Raw genomic sequence first — 13,397 nt, forward strand, 5'->3', positions numbered from 1 at the left:
TCAATGTCCTACAGTGGCCCAGTCAGAGCCCTGACCTAAATCCTACAGAACATCTGTGGATGGACGTGAAGAGTGCAGTACATCGCTGCTCACCTCAAAATTTGACTGAACTCGAACAGGTCTGCAGGAAGAACAGGGATATTTTTCCCAGTCTAGGTGCACAAAGCTGGTAGAGACAGATCAAAACAGACTGATGGCTATAATCAAAGCAAAAGGTGCCACCACAAAGTATTAAATATGTGACTCATCACTTTTCCAACACTGATATTATAGTTTTTCATTTTTTATTAATTTTCTTTTTCTTTTTTTTTTTTAAAGTCACTGAATATTGTAGGTCAAAATGTGTATCTCACGCTAGAAAAAAAAAATAATTTATGTATTTTCATTTCAGGCTGTAAAACAAAAAAGGGACTATTTCAAAAGGGTATCATGACTTCCTATACAGTAATGCCATCCAATACAACAGCTCTGCAATAAATTCTACCTTTGTGAAACTTATTATCATCTATTGTTGTTAAGACTAGTTGTCTTAAATATGGTCTTTTTTAGGCTGAACTTTGTGGTGTTGTGTCAGATTGCACTTTGAAATGTGTATTTTCTTTATATCTCTTGCATGGGGGTAGAAAATGTTATGAATATATTTTTATGTTATCCAATCCAAAACAACAACACATCAAACTACTTTTTGACTACTTATTTCAATCCACACCTTTCTGATAAGGTCTGAATAAATTTAAAACATTGCAAGTGCTTTAAAAAAACAGGTGTTAAATAATATAGAATTACATGGGTTTAACACATGCATCAAGTGTAAAATTAATGTTCCTGAAGTAATGGTGCCAATGACAATCATGAACACAAATTAATGGATGTATTAGTTAGAGACAGACCTGTTTTTTTTCTAGTGTTGTAAAAGTACTTCTCAAAAATAGTGACGGTAATTTTCAACACAGAGTGTGCTTTCTGTTGAAATGGACATGAATAACTGAAACTTGAATAATAACAAAAAAACAACAGTGATGTGAAACTAAACTAAAGTTTTTAAGACAAGCGGAAGTCCCCCTTTCTCTATACAAAAGCAGTTTTCGAAACAGTCACACATGCTAACCCAAACATATAGGACACACAAACATACAGAGATTCCTGAACGTAACAGATAACAGATCTTTCAGTGGAATTGGTTAGATGTTGTTCCTGTACCACTACACAGAATATCATCTTTGTCAATTAAAAGGGTAGGTTTGGGATTTTAAAATCCATTCACATACTGTAACTGACCCTCACACAATTTTAATATTTTTACAATGTTTGATAACGCTCCACATTCAACCAAACATGCTCCTAAAAGGGATATTTTCCTGATTTTAAAGTCTGCTCTGTATCATGGCATTGTGAGTGGATGATTAGTGTTTGGCTTCCCTCAGTGGCCACAGCGCATCGAGCCCAGAGCATTGGAGGTCAGCTGAGATACGATGTTGTCGATGTTACTTTAAATCAGCAAAATATCTTTGTACAACAACAAAAAAAATCAAGAAAACATTCCTTTGCTCATTTTTGGCCACACTGTTCATGTTACTTACTGCTCAGATGGTTGTCTGTTGTCTGGCTTGTCTGAGATCCTTGATTTTCTTCTCCACATGCAATATACTGTCTCCAGAGCTTCAGGTACGCTGTCTTGATCTTTTGTATTTTGAACGCATACACAACTGGGTTTACAGCTGAGTTAGCGTGGGAAAGCAGAATCCCCACATAGAAGTGGTTTCTGGTACATCATTCGGCCCACCAAAGTAAACGATGCAGTTCATGATGTGGAGAGGGAGCCAGGACAGGGCAAACAGAGCCAAGACCAGAGACAGAGATCCTGCTAGCTGTTTTTCTTTCTTTAGATAGTTTTGAGACTGTTTTCTGGGACTGTTGCCTGGTTTCTCTCGAAGGTTTCCTCGAATGGTGCAGAAAATGTAGCCATACAGTGCGGTCATCACCAACAGAGGTGTGAGGGTGCAGAGAAAAAAGTTGAAGTAAACCAGGTATGACATGGGGATCACAGCTATAAACTGGCAGACAATAGTAGAGTTGACTGATTTAGACAATGTTTCATGGTTGTACCATCCAAGCATGGGAGCAAAACTCAGTGGTATTGCAACAAGCCAACATGCTGCTACCACAAGCCAAGAATGTCTCTTTGTAACAGATTTTTTGTACCTAAAAACAAAAAAGCACAAATTATAATATAATGATATAACCAATTACGTATTTAAAATATATATATATATATATATATATATATATATATATATATACTCTATATAAAACTATCAAGAAGTCATTGTAGTGACTTTTTATAGTGCAATGCAAAGAGGTCAGAGTAAGAAATGATTTCAGAGCCTGAAAAGTTGGGCAGAAGAAAATGTGCACATTGTATTGAATTAAGTATTATATGATTTCAAAACTGCTTTACCCCTGAAATCATGCATAATGCAGTTTTAAGCTCTGCATGCAAAAGGGTAAAATAAGAGGTAAAGATAAAATATACAAAAATCTCAAGCTTATAATTTAAAAGCCTGTTTAGCATCACTGTTTTACTTTTCTCTGCACAATAGTCCAGAAAGAGTATTACCTGAGAGGAATATAGACTCGGAGGAAGCGGTCCACTGCAATAGCTGCAAGAAATAAAACTGAGACTAGGATCAACAGGATGACCACACAGCTGATGAAGAGACAGCCGTGGAATGAAGTCTCCACTCGTCCATCCACCACCACAGCCAGCGGTATGGCCAAGCAGCCAACCATAAAGTCAGCCGCAGCCAGACAGACAATAAGGCAGAATGTGGGCTGTTTAATGCTTTTACTGATCCACAGCGCCAAAATAACCGAGACGTTACCAACACAGCAGCTCACAGCAATGAGCACCTCCAACAACGTGTAGATCACTTCTCCCACATCCATTGTGCTTCCTATCTGGCTAACGTTCGCAAGTTAAGGGTGTAGTATGTGAAAGTGAGTCTGAATGCACTGTTTCATTTATCATTCATCTTGCGCTTGTGAAACTTTTGAGGAAGTCCTTTGCCACTGTTTTTTTTAAGAGGCGATGACACTAAGATACATGCAAGCTATGCATCTGGATGTTTTGCAGGCTTATGTGATTATACTTGTTTGGCATTGTATGGTAGCATTTCACTTTTCGTGTTGTGCCTAGTCGGACAATAAATGACTATGTTTGCTGTTGCAATAGATTATAAGGATGGCTTTACAACTTACATACCATATTTACATGTAGCGACAGCATCGCTGGCATTACGTGGGTAATATACCTTATGCGCGTGTGTCATCATTATTCATTTTTTCAGACTTGTAATCCAAAGATGAGAAAAAAACAAAAAAAAAACAAAAAAAAACAAACAAACAAACAAAAAAAAAAAAACAACACATTGAGAAGAGAAAAAAGAAGAATTAACAATTTACACATACAGTCTGAAAAGGGGATGGAAGGAAGCAACGCTTATAAATTTCCAACCCCTCACCCAGCACCACCCAACCCAAAATAACATATTATAACAATACAATATATTGTAGTGACACAAACAGATATACATGACAAACAAAACAGACATATAGACAGACAAACAGACAGACAGGCCCAAACTTTTCCTGCTTCTACACCCCCTCTTCCCTCCAGAACATATAGGCAACAGAGCAAATGCCAGACAGGCAATTAGACAGATAGACAGGCATTCAGACAGACAGGTGTTTAGACAAACAGACAGATCCTCAGACTGAGAGACAGGCAGGCATCTATACAGACAGGTAGGCAGAGCGATAGACAGACGCCTAGACGGACAATGGGTGTGTCCGTGTGTGCGCCCGCCGCGTGTGTGTGCGTGAATGCGCACCCGTGTGTGTGTGTGTGTGTGTGTGCGTGCCTGCGTGGCTGTGGAGCCCCAGCTTGAGGAGTGCGCAAAAAACCCCCCCAAAAAACCGGCGTCAGTCCGGCAAATCCTTCTGGTACTCACACATCATATTTCTTTTGAATATTATTTTAAACTGAATGAGATTTCCACAACTTTTCGCTTCCTCTGCCAGTTTGTTCCACACAATGACTCCCCTCACCGAGACACACATAGATTTAAGGGCTGTCCTTACATTTGGTTGGTACAACTGATTACATCCTCTCAAATTATATGTGTGATGAGCATCTCTATCTCTAAATAGGTTTTGAATGTTACCCGGCAGCATATTTTTAGATGCCCTGTACATAATTTGCGCAGTTTTATAATTCACCAAGTCAGCTAATTTTAAGTGAAATGACTTAAGGAAAAGTGGATGGGTGTGGTCATTGTATTTGACTTTGTGAATAATTCGAATGGCTCGTTTTTGAAGAGTGACGAGCGGTAGCAAGTTTGTCTTGTAGCAATTTCCCCACACTTCCAAACAATAATTTAAATATGACATTATGAAGGAGTGATAAAGAATAAATAAAGCATTTTGATTGAGTAACAGGCTACATCGCTTCATCACACCAACACATTTTGCCACTTTTGAACGCAGGTGACTTATGTGAGGTTTCCAAGAGAGCTTTTCATCAATTACAACACCCAAGAAAACATTCTGTTGCACTCTATCAATAATAGTGCCGTTAATAGTTACTTGTACTGGCATATCTTTTTTCCGATATCCAAAAAGCATAAGTTTTGTCTTTTTTAAATTCAATGATAATTTATTTATATTAAACCAATTGTTTAACTTATGAAGTTCTTGAGTGATGTTAGTCAAAAGTGTCTTGAAATTCTCACCGGAGCAAACAATATTTGTATCGTCAGCAAAAAGTATAAATTTCATAATTGTGGATATGCTACAAATATCATTGATGTACATTAAAAACAGAGTTGGTCCTAAAATGGAACCTTGAGGCACCCCGCACAATACAGTTCTATAAGTAGATTTTTGTTGATCAACCTGTACAAATTGCTGTCTGTCTTGCAAATAGCTCTGTAGCCAGTTTTGTGGTGTCCCTCTAATGCCATATTTTCCCAGTTTATTCAGCAAAATACTGTGGTCAATTGTATCGAAAGCTTTTTGCAAATCGATGAAGATTCCAATTATAAATTTCTTTTTTTCAATGCAATTTGTTATTTCTTCCACTAGTTCAATCAGGGCAAGCGATGTTGAGCGACCCTGTCTAAAGCCATATTGACTGTTGGAAAGCAAGTTATTTTTTTCAATGAAATTTTGTAGTCTAAAATTAAATAATTTTTCCAATATTTTTGAAAACTGAGGCAAAAGGGAGACTGGACGGTAGTTTGTAAAACAGTGCTTATCTCCTGATTTGAATAAAGGGATGACTTTTGCTGTTTTCATTTTGGAAACAGCAAACATCATGGCGAAATGTCGTCCTGGAGACAGCTACTGTAGCAGGAACTAGCGAAGTACTTTAACAGGTGTTTACCAGCCGAGAGTCTGTGTGTGTTAAGGCTGTCAAAACTGGGCAAAAATTATGTTTTTGTATTCATTCTGCTTATCTATGGCGTATTATGTCCATAAGAAGGCAAACCAATACAATAGGACACATTACTTGTATAGGTATATACCTAAATTTCAACATAAACATGTCTTTTAAAAGATCTACATCCATATTACAATATATACAAATAAAATAATGACTAATACAGTAAAATCTAATTTAAATACCATAGACCCCTCTCTTTCATAGTCTCTCTCTATGTGCCACAGTTGATGTGAAAACTGAGCCCCGTAGCAAGCTAGCTACAGCCAGCCAGCCGCTAAATGAGTAGAATTTAACTACTGAATTCTTCATCATGGACCAGAGGACCAGGTCTGGCCCCAGGTTGGTCACTGCAATATCCGGTGGGAAGGTGAGCCTCTGGCCTAGGTCAAAGCTCATTTCCCAATCTCGGGCTGCAGAGATTTGATCGATTGCTTCTCTCTCTCCCAAACAAAAGCAGTTTTAGAGGTAAGGTAGCCTGGGCTTTCCGGGCATGGTGTTGGGACTGGGGACAGGCAGGGTCCTGCCGGAACCAGAGATATAAATTAGTTGGAAAGGGGAGGGTGTCATATGTTGCTCTAATGATGAAACTAACCCTGTTGGCCTCCATGCTCCACATTTCGCTCCGGGTGATTTTTCCTTCTCTCCACACCTTCCCATTTCTTCCAGCGGCCTTGCTTGGCTTGAGAGACTGCATTTGCACGTCTGGCTGCTTCTTCCTGGTGGTGCACCTCCTCCACCACCAGCTGCCGACGTTCAGATGGTGTTGCCTTCTGTCATGTGGGTGTTGTTGTTCCTAGTCCTAGGCCCTGTCTTCCTTTTTGGACTTTTCCCACTATGTCTCGGTGTCTTAGAGCCGCCTTCGCCTGTGCAACTGCTGTAACAGGCCTCCATTTCCTACCTGTTGCCAGGGTGAGAGCAGCACCTCTGACAAAAGGATCCCGGGATTCTGTGAGCGTCATCTCAAGCCTTGTTTTAGCACATTTGTACTCCTCCACCAGGCTTGAAATTGGCAGTGAGAGGGCACCATTACCATATGGTTAATCTCAAATGGTACTGAGGCATTTGGGTAGTCTCAGACATTTCCTCACTTGTGCGTTCACCAATTGTTCCAACCGATTCACATGAGAAAGGGGGATCTCGTACATAGATATAGGCCACATGAGACGAGGCAGCAGCCCAAACTGAAAACACCACAGCTTCAACTTGCCTGGGAGAGCAGTGTTGTTGATTTGCTTGAGGCCACAGATGGTGTCCTGCTTGAGTTGGTCCACTTGGTTGGTATCTTTAAGATTTGCGTTATACCAGCGGCAAGGCTTTTGATGGACTTCTTCTGTATAGTTTGTATCGGCTCATCATTGATGTGGAACCTCTCATTGGACAGTTGGCCTTTGATCAAGGATATACTGCGGGACTTACGGGGTTTAATCTCCATTCATGCCCATCTGATGTTTGTCTGGAGTTGGTCCAGCAGTCGTCTTGTGCATGCCTTTGTTGTTGTAACAGTCGTCATGTCATCCATATACGCCCTGATTGGAGGAAGCCGCAGCCCACTCTTCAGACGTTCTCCTCCTACCACCCATTGAGCTGCTCAAATAATGAGCTCCATGGCCATGGTAAAAGCAAGTGGAGAAATTGTGCAGCCTGCCATTATCCCTACTTCCAGGTGCTGCCAGGTAGTTGTAACAGACTGGAGATCCTGGAAATAGGTTCTGACCAGTCTTGCGATATCCTTTGGGATTTGGAAGAAGTCAAAAGTTGCCCACAACACTTTGTGAGGCACTGACCCGAAGATCGTAGTCAGCTAAGTGTCATAGAGTCATAGAGTGTGGTCTATACCTACTCTGTAAAGTGTCCTGAGATCACTTTTGTTGCAATGTTATCGCTAACAACACTACACAAAGAAGCAATCACAAGTTCAAGTACAATCCGCACTCTGGTAGTTGTCCGGAAACCTTATGCTGACAATTTAAACTGTTTATCAATCACAATCAATTTGAACACTTTAAAATTTTAAATCTTGACAAAGAAATAAAGAAAAGTGGCTCATAATATGGTGATCTTGTTTTAATCAATAAACGTATGCCCATTCTGAGAGACATAACATTATATATTGATATGCCTCTGCTCATATGTGGTGATATAATTATTGTACAGCTACACACAATGGAACATCACTAGATAGATCCTTTAATAATCCTTTACAGGAAATTACAGGGTCACAACAGCTTAAATACAGGTAGGTGCATGGTCACAGACGAATGATGTTAATTATGTTAACCATTGGAACATTGACTTAACTAGCTCTTGTATTTGTAGGAAAAGAAGACCAAATTAAATGTGTATTATGTCTTTATTTGACTGCTGTGGTGGTGGTGATGGTGATGATGATGGTGACTCAATCACTAAAGTGATGATGGCATATGTTGTCTCTTAATGCTCTGCTGTCCAGCATAGCTGACAGGTGGATGGGGTCATCATCAGGGTCTTACATTTGTAGGGCAGGGTGTTGCTCTCCTCTAATGGTAATATTATGAAGAACAACACATGCCACAATAATATCACAGGCCCTCTCAGGGGTCACCCTGAGGTGACGTAGGCGCTGGAAACAGGCTTTCAGCAGGCCTATGGTCATCTCAACATGGGCTCTCATCCTGCAGTGAGCCCGGTTGAAGTTCTGTTGGGGGCCTGGTTCAGGGTCAGGGTAAGGGGTCAGCAGCCTAGGTTGGCATTGGTAACCCCTGTCACCAAGCGGATGGCCTTCAAACTCTCCTGTAATGTGTAGTGGATACATTAGAGAATATGAAAAGGAGGGAGACAAGTGAATTATACAGTATTGTGCAAATCTTTAGACTGCTTACCATGTTGCGGTCTTTTGCTCAGGTTAGACTCCCGATACATCTTTGCGTCATGAACAGACCCAGGCAACTTGGCCTCCACAGTGGAAATTATGTATGCAGCATCACACACGATCTTGACAGTGAAGAGATTGACATATGTTGAACTATGATGCAGTCTTTAACATTTTTGAAACAGTAGTCAATCCACATGTACCTGCACATTTATGCTGTGACTGGACTTCCTATTCACATAATCTGCTTCATTATGTAATGGAGCCGTGATGGGGATGTGTGTGCCATCTATGCAGCCAATCACACTGGGAAATCCTGAAATAAATTAAAAATGAATAAACCCGGTCTTAGGTTGCAGCACAATGTCAATGGACTTTATCAACAGAATATTATTTAATATTAATTTAATAGATCTCTACATCATTCACCTGCTATCCTGTGGCACTCCTCCCTGATGGCTCTGACAGGTTTAGGTCCAGGGAAAATGATAAAGGTGGGTAGTAGCCGTTTCAGGGCGAGGCACACTTTTCTGACCACTCTGCATACAGTTGCCTTACTCAAGTGCTCTGCATCTCCGACGTTGTATAAAAAACTTCCATTTGCAAAAAAACCCCACAGTGCAACACAGAATATCTGCCGGGATGTGAGAGCATGACTTCGGTTGGTAATGATGGAAATGTAAGGACGGATGAGGTTGTGTACGTAAATGATGGACTGTGACGTGAAATGGTACCGCTCAAAAAGATAATTGTCTGGAAATGCAAGAGCATCTATACGCGGCTTGATAAACATCTCCCGACAAATATTTTATTCTCTGCGCAGTAATGCTGCACCTTCATCCAAGGGATCATTATCAAAAGGACATGCCATGGTAGTGAAAATAATCGCACCTAATATAACTTCTAATGTAGGCCTACTGACTGATGTTTGCAATGATTTTCTCAAAAAACAGACGGAACTTTAGCAGAACTATACTATGCTAAAACACCTGCAGATGGAATGAATGAGGAAATAAAATACTGTCTGTGGCTGAAAGAGGGCGGAGACAGAGAGAAACTCAAGGTTTGTTGGGAAAACCTGGTCCAGACCAGGTTAGGTTCATAGAGTATGTTACCATGGTACCTGACCAAGAGCTTAAGTTACCTCTCTCTGTGAAACAGGCTAGAGTTACCCCTCTTTCTCTGGTTTGAGTTACCTCCCTTTGTGAAACGTAAAACTCAGTTTCCCTCATTTGTCTTCATAATATGTAAGGTGAGAGCTACTGGTCTGTAGTCATTGTGGTGACTTGGATGGGTGTTTTTTGGAACGGGTACCAGGCAAGATGTTTTCCACAGCCTTGGGACCTTCTGTAAGCGCAAGCTCAGGTTGAACAGGTGTGTTAAGGTATCACACATCTTTGAAGAACAAGTCTTCAGTAGCCTCGGGCTGATGTCATCTGGCCCCACTGCTTTCCCTGGCTGCATTCTGTTAGTCCGTCAATGTCTCCCAAAGTAGAATGGGAGGCAGAGCCTTCAGCTATCAAGCTCCTCTCCTGTGGTACCAACTCCCAAGTGTTATTCGGAATGCAGACATTGTTCCGATATTTAAGAGTAAACTTAAAACTTTCCTTTTTGATAAAGCTTACAGCTAGGGCTTACGAGCCCTTAGCAATGTTGTGATTTTTAAGCTGATTTTGTTCTGCTTAATGATGCTGCTATAGGCCTAGTCTGCCGGGGGATAATACTTTTCCAGATACTCTGAGCTTCTCTCCTCTCCGTCTGTATCATTCATGTCTCATCAATGCATATTACTAATTCAACTTCTTACCCGGAGTTGTTTGTGCTTTGTCATCTCGCAGGTCTCTGCTGATCGTGGTGGTGCCTGCTGCTGTGGTCCTGCATGACGCTTCCTGCTGCTATTCTAATCTATAACCTTAGCTGTGCTTGTTTCTACTATTCTGCTGTATTAACTGCCATAACATATAGATCATGTTCACATTACTATAGATATTATTATAGTTACTGAAAGTGTGTCTGTCTCTGTCTTTGTGTCTGTCTTTGTCTCTCTCTGTCCATCTGTCCGTCTTTTCTCTCTTTCTCTCTCCTTTTCTTCCTCCCCAACCGGTGCAGACAGATGGCCGTCCTCCATAGAACTGGGTCTGTCTGACGTTCCTGCCTGTAATAGGGAAGGTTTTCGTTGCCACCGTACTCATCGGGTGAATTGTTGGGTCTATGTAAATCATAAATAAGTCAGTCACAGTGAGTGTGGTCTTTACCTAGTTTGTAAAGTGTCCTGAGATAACTTTTGTTATGATTTGGCACTATAAATAAAATTGAATTGAATTGAATTGAATTGAATCTTCCCCATACTCCTCACAGAACACATTCCAATCTGTTGTCTCAAAACAGCACCTCAGGGCTTCTTCAGTCTCAGGATACCAACCTCTTGATGTTCTGATGGTGACAGGCAGAGGGGGCAGTGCAAAACATTTGTAGGCATTTTTCACATTTGCATACAGGAGATCCAGCATTTTATCACCTCTAGTTGTACAGTCAATAAACAGTTTAAAAGTAGGAAATGTCTTAGAGAGACAGACATGGTTGAAATCTCCAGACACCACAATGAACACCTCTGGGTACTTGGACTGAGTCTTAGTTAAGAACTGTTGTGGGAATTTTGGATATTTGTAATTCATAATCATAGTTTTGTCAGGTCAGACACAGTTCAGTGTCTCCTCTGTCTCACCTTCTTAATGGTTAATGCAAATAACTAACTCATGATGATATATTGGCATATTTGTGCATCTGTACCCTGTGTTAGAGACCTTGTGATGAGAGAGGTTCAGAATGTTCAGAATTGTAATGTCTAAGGCATCTTTTTTGTTCGGTCTAAAGACGTCACCCAACCAAGGCTATTCGCGTCCTGTCCCTCTCCCTAAAAGACTGTGCGAGATTTGGCACGTCGTCATTTTTTACTGGGCTCTAACTTTGTGAGGATGTAGGGATGAATGTATTTTTGTCTGCAGAGGAAAATGCTTTGGCAAAATTAACCACGGAGAAAAAGCTGATCCTGTTTGTTGATCTTTATTGAAGAATCTATTTCCACAACAGAACTCAATGGCACCAACAGTCTTGTTTAGGTTTCAGTATTCAACAGTACGCAATGGTTATAGCTATAACACTTATGCGTAGTCCACTAAAATACTAAATAAACATACACGCGACAGGCTGCCGTCACACCGCCGCCATATTGGAAAAAGAGATGAATGACAACTGTTACTTTCACAAACACAGACCCAGTACAATCTAAACTGTATGCCCCAACAGCTGTCTGGAGTTGTTTTATGCTTGGACTTGTGTTTTTCACAGTGGGAAAAAAGTGGGCCTACAGCTAGCATCTTGTTGATGCTGTCCGTGTGTGTACTTGTAAGGATACATTTCCGACACAGAGGCATTTCATGGTACATATATACCCCTGTCTCTCTTTTTGGACCAGATCGAAATCAAACAGTGTGAAACATAAGAGAGATTTTTTCTTCAGAAGTTCATCCTTTAAAACTGCTTGATAACGTTAAATCAAGACTGACTCGCCAGTGTGCATTGATGTGACGAAAACACAGACCACAAAAAGCTCAAATTGAAACAGTGTCTCCAAATCTTCTTCAGTAATTAGCCTTTATCTCTCTGAGATTCTCCAAAACCTGGCAAAATGGTTAGACTGTTAAAATGGTTTCCCTCATGTTACTTAGGCTATTTCACTTTCTACAGTCTCCATGAAGCAGTATCCGTTACAGGTGACCCTCGTGCCGGATGTCACTCTGGTGAACGTGTGTGCAGGAATGGAGAGGGGGGGGGCTACGGAGGTGTGGAATAATAATAATAAAAATAACAATATGGAACAAAGTGGTTCATTTGTCCACTAATTTCACTGCAAACAAAATAAATAAATAAAAAGGCTTCTAATACCACCTCAAAACTCCTTTACATGTATATATCCTGCATTGAGAATGTTACTTAAGTAAAAGTATTTAAGTGAAGTTCACTAAAATTAACTTTAGATATTAGGCTACTTAAAAATGTGATTGTTCACTCGTGATTGTTATACTATTGTATGTTATATCATTATATTATTATTACTAATGCATTAATATGTGAGCAACATTTTTACTTTTTTATGTAGCACTGTTACTAATGTTTATTTTCATTATTAATCTGCTGATTATTTTCTCGAGTAAGTGGTTGTTTTTTATAAATCGAGAGACACACAACAAACAAATAAACAAACAACTTAGATGGCCCTAACCCGCCTCATTAGAGCCATTCAGTGCTGTAGAGGGATCTGGTTTCAGCATTTCATCTTTAAAGTCACTCCCTGATTTTTTTTGTGCTCCATTTGGCTTATTAATTCGAACACTCATATCCTTTTGGAAACTTGCTGAGGTTGACTGATTAAAAGAGACACAAATACATACAGCATTTCAGTGAAGTCATTATGTCAGAGTGAAATAAATTCAGCATTATGGAATGCTCTGTGAGGATGCTGAGAATAATTTTGTTAATTGGAACCGGTAATATAGTTTAACTGTCATGTAATCTCTGTGGCATGTGGGCAAGCGGATCCCTGCAAGGCCATAATCAAATTCATTATATTTATAGAGAATGATGTGTTTTGCAACCACAGTCTACTGTAGAGGAATATTAGCGAAATAAAATATGATATAATATATATATATATATATATATATATATATATATATATATATATATATATATATATAATGTTGAAAATTCTTTAATGAAGTTATTTGTTTGAGAAAGCGGCCTCCTGAATACCTTTGCAGAGTCATATAAAAATCCATATAAAAAGGTCTGTTTTCATTTAAGCTTAGAAACTCACTATATTGGCCACTAAATCAATATTCAGTTTTTTTTAATCCATAATTTCTCTGTCACATTACTTTAATTAATATAACCACTACAAAGGATTTAAAGTAAAAGTGCAATAAATAGATAATGGTTTTCTAAAGTTCTGAACCAATATGTTTGGTACATACTGCAGTATTTTTT

The 13,397-nt window shown here is 39.7% G+C and overlaps 1 pseudogene across 1 annotated transcript; it reads right to left on the reverse strand.

Annotated features, from left to right (window-relative positions):
- Positions 1-1,181: 1,181 nt before the first annotated feature.
- On the reverse strand, positions 1,182-2,975 carry LOC310965000 (adenosine receptor A1-like; annotated as a pseudogene). Its single transcript has 3 exons — positions 2,618-2,975; positions 1,539-2,202; positions 1,182-1,202 (listed from the first exon to the last, which is right to left on the reverse strand). The product of its transcript is annotated as an adenosine receptor A1-like (transcript).
- Positions 2,976-13,397: the final 10,422 nt, after the last annotated feature.

Source organism: Echiichthys vipera (genome assembly GCF_963691815.1).
Source record: "Echiichthys vipera genome assembly, chromosome: X".
Classification (NCBI taxonomy): Eukaryota; Metazoa; Chordata; class Actinopteri; order Perciformes; family Trachinidae; genus Echiichthys; species Echiichthys vipera.